We start from the raw sequence: 10,516 nt of genomic DNA, 5'->3' as shown, positions 1-10,516 counted from the left end.
AATGAATAGCTAAATTTTCATAGTGTTTGCTTAGATGTAGAGCCCCTAGTGAAATGGATTGTTATCAATTGTAAAAGTTAAAATGTAACTTTAGTATTTTTAATATTGAGCCTAGTTAAAAGAACCATTTTTATGTAATTAGGTATTTAACTCTTGCCACTTAATTTATTAAATTTAAAATAACGAAAGTTGTTTTTATTTACATAAATTAAGCTTCAACATTAAAAATGATCTAGACGAATTTATGGATAAGTTATTAACACCAATTTAGAAATAAACTTCGGTGGTTTGGGTAATATCAATAATTATATGACAGTGAAATTGTAAAAAGGGAAACCGTTACGATTTGGGTATTGGCGAAAGTCAAAACTAGGCTAGGTCTCAATTTAAATACTTAAGGAATAGTAGCTATCTAAAAAGAATCCGATGAAAATTAGATTTTATTTAGTTAGTCTTAACCTTATATTTATTCGAAAGAAAAATATAAAGTTTATTACTAAAACATTTTAAATAGGGCGTAAACTCAAAACAATCCATGGACCTAGGGGTGACACATTTAAGTAAACACTCCCATTTATCCCATTATTATTTCTTGTAAACGTATTATTATTATTATTTACGAATTATTATTATAAAATATAAAAGATTACATAAAAATACTTAAAATTCGTACCAGATTGTTTGTCACATCGTATAAGTCATACGCGAATCGTGTATGGTATACGCGAAACGCGTATGCCTGTAAATCAAACTGTACGATCAGAATCACACAATTCGCGTAGGTTTTAAATTATACGCGATACGCGTATAAATACGCGAAACGCGTAAGGTAATAACGCGGCTACAGTACCAGTTAGGGTAAAATTAGGGTTTTAATTATTTAATTATTTATATTTAGGTTATTACTATATAATTAATATTAGTTATTATAAAATACCTTAATACATGTTTTAACCTTATAATTAGTGTTAATTAAAAGTTTATAACTTATAATTAGTTTGTAAGTAGTTAAATTACTATTCCTAATAATTTATATTAATATAATTAAAACTTGTCATTTAGTTAATTTAAATAAGTTTATATTATAATTACTCAAAACAAAATTCTAAACATATAGTTTTATTAAAAATTACTATTTTACTAATTACCATCTAGTAATATAATTAATGCATCATAATTAGCATAATTTCATTTAGTTCCTTTTTAAGTTATTTATTGTAATCTTGTAATTTTATTTATGAAGTAAATTAGTTAAGTTATTTTCTGTTACTGTTATATTATAAATTCCTAATCCAAAACCCCCTTTAATTAAGTTTGACATCAAAGACTATTAAAAACCATTAAACACTCCATCTCCCTGTGGAACGAATCGAATTTACCAACAAACTAAACTACATGAATAGGACTAGTTGCCTATATATGTGTGAAATCAACCTGAATTCAATAAAATACCACATATACAATAAATCAATTCGTGTAACAAAACAACTCAAATCCGTTCATAAATAAAGGTTACGATCCAGCACATCAACTTTTTGGCGCCGCTGCCGGGGAGTTGGCAGTTAAATAAATAGATAATTTTTCTGATTCGTAGTAGTAGTTGGATTTGTACGTGGACCGGGTTGTTGGATCACCAATTTTATTGGTCAATAGAAGGATCCTGCCCCTCTGTTGCATCTTTTGGCTATTCGAAACGTGGGCAAAATCAGAAGGAAAATCTGTTTGTTTAAGGGTTTTTATCATTGTTTTTATGTTATTCGATACTCTCGAGGAAATTCATTTCCAAGAAAGTTCAAAGTTTTTGAATAAATCCTTTAATTCTTTGTACAATTTCCCAAATTGTATGATCCGTTCAATCCTAAACTCGTTAAACTTAATCCGGAACCTCAAAGAATTAATAAAGGACAAAAACAACAAAAAGAAATAGGAAGTACTAGTAATTTTAAAACACCGAAAAACACTAAAAAAGAGAAACAAGTAGGTAACCCTAGATAAACCTTTAGTGAAGTGATCTCATAATAGAAATTAATGTATGAACTTACGTTCCTCCAACGCTGAATTAACTCCTTCACATCCTGAACCCGAAAGAAAATTCCACGAACGCTTAAGAGCTCAAGAAGTAGAATCTCTTGCTAAAAATTTAGAGTCACTTTTCTTAGAATCTGACTCTGAACCAATAATTCAATCAATCATAGAGCCGATTATTAAAGAAGAAGAAGAAATGGCTGATACAAATCAAACGATGGAAGCATTAATGAAGGCCACAAGAAAAGGTCAAGGCCACGCAATCATCCAACCCACGATGAGTGATGGCTTTGAAATAAAAGGTCAATTTTTACACATGGTAACTAATACATGTCAATTCGGTGGAGCCCCAAATGAGGATGCTAACGACCATCTTCGTAAGTTTGTAAGCATTTGCAAGCTTTTCAAAATCAAAGATGTCACCGATGAAGTTGCATGTTTAAAAATCTTTCCATGGTCCTTAAAAGATGATGCAAGAGATTGGCTAGACTCATTACCAGAAGGTTATATTGAAAACTGGAATGATATGATGGATAAATTTTTGTCAGAATTCTTTCCTGCTTCAAAAGCAGCAAAATTACAAAGTAACATAAATCACTTTAAACAAAAGCCTAATGAAACTCTTTATGAAGCTTGGACCCGATTCAATAAAATGCTTCGAATATGTCCTCAACACGGGTTGAATACATTCCAAAAGGTCCAAATATTCTATAAAGGAGTCAATGTGGCAACTAGAAAAGATATAGATGTTGCAGCCGGAGGTTCGATCATGAAGAAAACACCTGAAGACGCTCACACAATCATTGCTGATTTAGCTTCCCATTCCCATAATTGGCATCAAGAAATAGAATTCTCTAGATCATCAAATGTTGCTAGTATTGAAAGCAATGATGAAATTGCTTCTTTAAAAGTTCAAATAGCAAATCAAGCACGGCAAATCGAGAAAGTAACCAAGGAAATGCATGCTATCAGAGTAGGATGTGAACTGTGCCAAGGTCCCCATCTTACTAGAGATTGTGATCAAAGTACAATGGAAGAGCAAGCAAATTTGTTAGGTTACTTACGAAAAGGTGAAATGAACTTCAGTGATTTTCCAGCTATAGAAGCAAACAACCGAAAATATCCTCCTATAAACAGCTATCAAGTAGGAGGACCTTCAGGATCAAATAATAATAACTATCAAAATAATAATAACTATCAAGGAGGAAATCCAGGTTACCAAAATAACCGGAATTTCCCAAATCAAAATCAAAGAAATCCGCCACCAGGCTATAATAACCGAAATCAACCTCAACGAAATTATCAAAATAATTTCCAACACAATCAGCCACAACCACTAGCACTTATGCAACCACAACCATTAGCAATTATGCAACCTCAACCTGAGAGGAAATCTGGTTTAGAAGATCTCTTAAGAGATTTTATGGTTAAGCACGAGCAAAATGCAGAGCTCCAAACTCAGCAAATCCGAAATCAACAAGCCACAATACAAAACTTAGAAAGGAATGTTGGAAGGATATCACAGTTACTATCAGAGAGACCACCAGGTACTCTCTCCTCAAATACTCAAGTGAATCCCAACAACCCCCAAACAAGGAACGAGCATGTAAATGCTATAACTACTAGAAGTGGTTTAACTACTAAACCGGAGACTCTTAAGTCCCCGGAAGTTCCTTTATGTCCTTCTGTTTTACAAATTCCGGTTGATGAAAATGAGCAAGTTGACAAAGAACAAGAGAAAGATGATCCACCTGAGGTCATACCAAAGAAAAGTGAAGAACCAACAGTAAAGGTGCATAAGGAACCTATTCCATACCCAAAAGCATTAAAAAAAGACAGACTCGCAAGGCGATATGAGAAATTTGCGGACATGATTAAGCAAATTAGCATTAACATGCCACTCGCGGAGGTTCTTAGGGATATGCCCAATTACGGGAAGTTTTTAAAGGATCTCATATCCTCGAAGGGTAAATACCACGACGTTTCTGCCACATTCCTCCATGAGGAATGTTCGGCCATCTTAAAGAAACAAAATGTACCTCCAAAATTAGGAGACCCTGGTAGTTTTATCATACCATGTATGATGGGTGATTCGGTGGTTTACGATGTACTAGCCGACCTAGGTGCAAGTGTTAACTTAATGCCTTACTCGTTATATTTAAAACTTGACTTAGGAGACTTAAAACCAACCCGAATGGGTATTCGATTAGCAAACCAATCATTTGATAATCCCATAGGTATAGCCGAGGATATACTTGTAAAAGTTGGCTCACTTATTTTTCCCGTTGACTTTGTTATTCTAGAAATGCAAGAGGACACTAAAGTTCCTATCATTTTAGGACGTCCTTTCCTAAACACTGCAGATGCTATCATTAATGTCCAAAAAGAACAATTGAGTCTAGGTGTGGGAAACGAGAGAATAATTTGTCACATTGACAAAGCCATGAAAAGACCCACTTCTACCGATGACTCTTGTTTTCAAATTGATGTTATAGATCTTTGTGTCGAGAATGAATTGAAGGAGCTACTTGAAATTGATATCCCGGGGTTAGCCCCGGTAAGTGAGAATGAATACTTCAATATTGATAAAGATTTTGATGAGTTGATGAAGGTGGTCACGGATGACGAGACCATAACAAAAGAAATTCCCATGGAAGAGGAATCGTTTGAGGAAATCAAAAATGAAGATAGATTTCGTATAAAAAATTCCTTAGAAGAACCACCCGTACTAGAGCTTAAAGAGCTACCCAAACACTTGGAGTATGCTTATCTCGAAGGTACATCTCAATTACCAGTAATTATTGCTTCACATCTTTCAGATAATGAGAAGGATAAGCTAATTTCTGTATTAAAAACCCATAAAAAGGCTATAGCCTGGAAAACAACCGACATTCCGGGAATAAACCCGTCTTATTGTACACATAAAATTATCCTTGAGAATGACTACAAACCCATAGTACAAAGACAACGCAGGCTAAATCCCAACATGAAAGAGGTTGTTAAAAAGGAGGTCGTCAAGCTTCTTGACGCCGGGTTAATCTACCCCATCTCCGATAGTCCATGGGTTAGTCCAGTACAAGTAGTACCCAAAAAGGGGGGTACAACCGTTATATTAAATGAAAAGGACGAACTCGTCCCAACTAGAACAGTTACCGGCTGGAGAGTCTGTATTGATTACAGACGTCTAAATGATGCCACTAGAAAGGATCATTTCCCGTTACCTTTTATTGATCAAATGCTTGAACGATTAGCGGGAAAAGAATATTATTGCTTTTTAGACGGTTTCTCCGGTTACTTCCAAATTCCAATTGATCCCAACGACCAAGAAAAGACCACATTCACTTGTCCTTTCGGTACCTTTGCCTATCGACGCATGCCGTTTGGTTTATGCAATGCACCCGGAACCTTTCAAAGGTGCATGATGGCAATCTTTGATGACATGGTAGAGGATTGTATGGAAGTCTTCATGGATGACTTTTCCGTATTTGGAGACTCCTTTGAATCGTGTCTTTTCAACCTTGAACGTATGCTTATCCGATGTGAGAAAGCAAACTTGGTCCTAAATTGGGAAAAATGCCACTTCATGGTGAAAGAGGGCATTGTACTTGGTCACAAAATATCTCGTGCGGGAATAGAGGTAGATAAAGCTAAAATTGAAGTTATCTCTAAGCTACCTAAACCATCAAATGTTAAAGCAATTAGAAGCTTTCTTGGTCACGCAGGATTTTATAGGCGATTTATCAAAGATTTTTCTAAAATCGCCCGCCCATTGACCAAACTTCTTGAAAAGGATGCTCCATTTGACTTCGATTCTAATTGCGAGAATGCATTCTCGATTCTAAAGTCAAAACTCACACAAGCTCCCATTATGGTATCTCCAGATTGGAGTATGCCATTTGAGCTAATGTGTGACGCAAGCGACTATGCTTTAGGTGCTGTTTTAGGACAACGTCCCGATAATCATTTTCTTCCGATTTATTATGCAAGTAAAACTCTAACGGGAGCCCAAATTAATTATACCACCATGGAAAAAGAACTCCTAGCGGTTGTTTATGCATTTGATAAATTTCGGTCATATTTGGTGTTGTCCAAGACCATTGTTTACACGGACCATTCGGCACTTAGGTATTTATTCTCGAAACTAGATGCAAAACATCGTCTCATACGTTGGGTTCTTTTACTTCAAGAATTTGACATTGAGATACGTGACAAGAAAGGAGCTGAGAATCTAGCTGCCAATCATTTATCCCGACTTGAAAACCCCGAATTAGATAAACTTGATGACACAATCATCAAGGACACATTTCCTGATGAATCTCTAATGAGGGTTGAAAAAGAATCTGAAATCCCATGGTTTGCCCATTTTGCAAACTATCTTGCTTCAGGCATTCTACAAAAAGGACTTACTTATCAGCAAAAGAAGAAATTTTTTGCGGATTTAAAGTCTTATTTCTGGGAATACCCAGACCTATTTCGTGTTGGTGCGGATCAAATAATTCGCCGTTGTGTGTACGGACAAGAAGCTCAACAAATTCTTGAGCATTGCCATCAAGGGCCAACCGGCGGTCATTTCGGACCAAACCACACTGCAAGAAAAATCCTTGAATCGGGATTTTATTGGCCCACGATCTTTAAAGATACCCATGATTTCGTTCGGACTTGTAACGCATGCCAACGAACGGGTAACATCACGAAAAAGGATGAGATGCCTCAAACCGGCATCCAAGTTTGTGAAATCTTTGACATTTGGGGAATCGATTTCATGGGACCATTTCCAAGTTCCCATAAGTGCAAGTACATACTAGTAGCCGTTGACTATGTATCCAAATGGGCTGAAGCAAAAGCTTTGCCTACAAATGATGCTAGAGTGGTGGTAAACTTCTTGAAAAATCTCTTCTCACGCTTTGGAATCCCAAAAGCACTCATATCCGACCGAGGAACACATTTTACCAACAACCTTCTTGAAAAGGTGTTGAAGAAGTATGGAGTAACTCATCGTTTCTCTACTTCGTACCACCCGCAAACAAGTGGTCAAGTGGAGAACACGAATCGTGCTTTAAAACGCATACTTGAGAAGACGGTTAATAACAACCCTAAAATCTGGCAACGCAAGTTAGATGACGCGTTGTAGGCTTTTAGGACTGCGTATAAAACACCAATAGGTACCACGCCATTTAGACTTGTATACGGTAAAGCGTGTCATCTACCTGTTGAAGTTGAACACAAGGCATACTGGGCTATGAGAGAATGTAATACTGACCTTGTACAAGCCGGAGAAAATAGGTTATTACAACTTAACGAACTAGATGAATTAAGATTACAAGCCTACGAAAATTCTAAAACATATAAAGAAAAAACTAAAGTATGGCACGATGCACGATTAAAAAAGAAAGAATTTGAACAAGGGGATAAAGTATTAGTATTCCAATCACGTTTCAAGTTTTCACCTGGTAAACTTAGATCCCGATGGACTGGGCAATATATAATAAAACAGGTTTTTCCATCTGGATATGCAGAGTTGTATGGTAAAGACGGTGGAACTTTCAAAGTGAACGGACACAGACTCAAGTTATACTTTGAAGAAATCAATACTACGGAAAGAGACGAAACCACCTTCTACCCTAAGGACAAATAAATTCAGGGTAACTCTAAGGTTTTAAACTCCATTCTTGATTTTTATTCTTATCTTTAAGAGTGGGGTTAGATTGGTCTTTCCCTAGCAGACCCTAAAGAACTAGTCTTCTCCCTCCATTCTACCTTTTTAATTTCTTTTTGTTTTTATTGTGTAATTTCAAGATGCGCAGTCAGTATATCTACAACCATTTCATTTTAAAGTGCGATAAGATTTTACCGAGGGTTGTGGTGTTAGATATTAAGAAAAGATGCGATAAGGCGAGGAAAGAAGAAAGACAGAAACTAAATGAGACAAACTATGCAAGAGGAAAATCTAAATCAGCTAAAAGGCGTAGAGCACGTCATTTGGGTAAATGTGTGAAATGTGGAAAACCGACTCACTCCGGAGATTGCCCAAAGAACCAAACGGACTCTAATTACGAGTACGTAACCTTATGCCGAGAAGGGCCTTTAAAATGTGCAGAAGAAAACCTCTTAAACCAGCGAGGTTACGCCTACGAAGCAATGGGGAGCGAAATAATGCGACTCCACTACGAGGCGAGCCAACGAGGCTTCACTCTTTAAATCTTTTTCTCGCCAATTGTGTGTTTGTGCATTTTTGTGTGTAATGTTTTGGTGTGTTTGGTTTGTTTTTGTTTGTTGTATGTTCTATTAAAACGGTCTACCATTTAAAAGTGATGAACCTTGAGTTCAATATGTTTTCATTAAAAACGATAAATGTTAAGTGTTACAACTGAATTATCGTTTTTCAAATTGCACGAAATTTCTTATTGGATTCATAAGATATCTGTTAAATAGTAAACCACGAAAACAAAAAAAAAATTTTAAAAAAAAAAAATCCTTCCTACTAAATTGAAGGTGAAACGCCTTGAGTTTAACTTGTTTCTTTGAAAATAAAAATGTTTAGGTGTCACAACTGAATTTTCATTCTTCAAATTGCACAAATTTTTTTTTTTTTTTGTTGTTAAATTCTAAAAGTCTACAGTAGATTGCAAAATATACCTTTTTATCAATAACCGTAAAAATATATAACTTGTAAATCTTTGTCGTGGATAATGATAGGTTTGACGACCGAATTTATCTCTACCTAATCGATAGGAAACAAAGTTTTAAGTTTGAAAATTAGTTGATCTAGGGGTATACACAAAAAAAATAGAGTGTATTTTAATTTGTGTAATTTTTATTTTTCATGTACTTGTTTTAAAATTAAAAATGTTAATAATTTTAACACAAAAATAGAGTGTTTTTATTTTATTTTAAATTTGTTTTCGAAAAACATTAAAAACTTTAACTTTTAATGGATTGAATTTTATAAATTGAAATTAAAAATTTATAAACAGATTAAGATCAGGTGTAACAACCGAATTTCCGTTACAAATATAAATCTATAAAAGATATTTTAAAATCAATTGTTTATAAGTTGAAAAAAAAAAAAAAATTAGAGACAAAGCATACGCGAATCGTGTAGACCTACACGAAACGCGTGGAATACAAAGCTTACGCGAATCGCGTAGACCTACGCGAAACGCGTAAGGTCAAAAATAGCTGAACATAACAGACGGGCAGCAGGCTGTTCTTCACACACTCTCTTTCAATTTTTTTTCTGCTGTGGACGAGAAGAAAGCACAAAAACCCGAAAATCACACCCAAAAACTTAAATTAACAATTCCAATCTTCCCCAATCCTTCAATCTTTCAACATGCCTAGATTGGTAAGGGTCCTAAACCCATTTTACCTCATGTTCTTCAAGTTTTTCATTATTTTTCTTTATAGCTTTAATCCGATTTATATGCATGTTTTTGTTGAATTTTGCTTGATTAATGCTATATCTATGTTGTTAGTAGGATAATAAACCCGATTAGCATAAAAAAAATGATGTTTAATTGGTTATTGAAAATTAGGGTTTATACAAAATTGGGGAAAATTAGGAAATTGATACTGAGGTGTGTTATTTTGGTTGTAATTAGTTGTTTTTGAGTGTTTTGTTAGTAGTTAGAACTTTTGAACATGATTTTGATTGTTTGACTGTGTGATTTTTAATTTTAGCCTAAATTTGTTAATTTTTTGCAAGTTCATTTTAATGAATCAAGTATGAACTTTAATGCTATTAAGGATTGTTTAAAAGTTGAAATACACGCAATGTGATTGAGTTGAATTAGATACACTTAGATAAATTGCGTGTTTTCACTTGTGAATTAAACTTTGCATATGAAACTTGATTTTTGAATTATGATTTTTGGTTTGTTTCTGCTTTATTTTGAATTATAGAACTAAATCTTCCAATGTTGTTGAAATAGATTGATTCATGTGGTGATGAAACAAGCTTGTTTGTTGAATTTAAACTCTTTGCTAACATTGACACATCCTATTGGGATGATTTCCTTGTTTTTAAAATGTTATGCAGGGACCATTTAGAATGAGGGCATTTAACCAACAACAAGTACAAGATCAAGTTACCCCCGAAATGGAACAACAACTCTTGAACCTACACCCGATCCTGCAATTTCCTAACGAATTACATCAAAGGGTGCAAAAAGTTAAGGATTTACTCATTCTGGTAAATCGAACCATCTCTCCAGTTTACGTTGTTGATTGGGATCCCCTAGGAGACCCAGTCAATTTAGATACACCGATAAGGGAAATTTTAACCCAAAGTTTCACGAATGAATTTGGGGAAATTAGGTATTATAATGACTTTGAGAGATTGTTTAGGTTAAATTCTCCTGTATATAGAGAATGGTGTTTAGAATTTTATTCTACCGTTAGGATGAATATACACCCGGAAAATATCGAAGATACTAGTTTCCTACAATTTAGATTGGGTGGTGTAGATAGAGTAATGTCCCTAGGCGACATG

This window comes from Rutidosis leptorrhynchoides, chromosome 11 (assembly GCF_046630445.1).
Source record: "Rutidosis leptorrhynchoides isolate AG116_Rl617_1_P2 chromosome 11, CSIRO_AGI_Rlap_v1, whole genome shotgun sequence".
In the NCBI taxonomy this organism is placed as follows: Eukaryota; Viridiplantae; Streptophyta; class Magnoliopsida; order Asterales; family Asteraceae; genus Rutidosis; species Rutidosis leptorrhynchoides.
The sequence above is the reverse complement of the archived record's forward strand: the minus strand, read 5'-3'. Positions refer to the sequence as shown.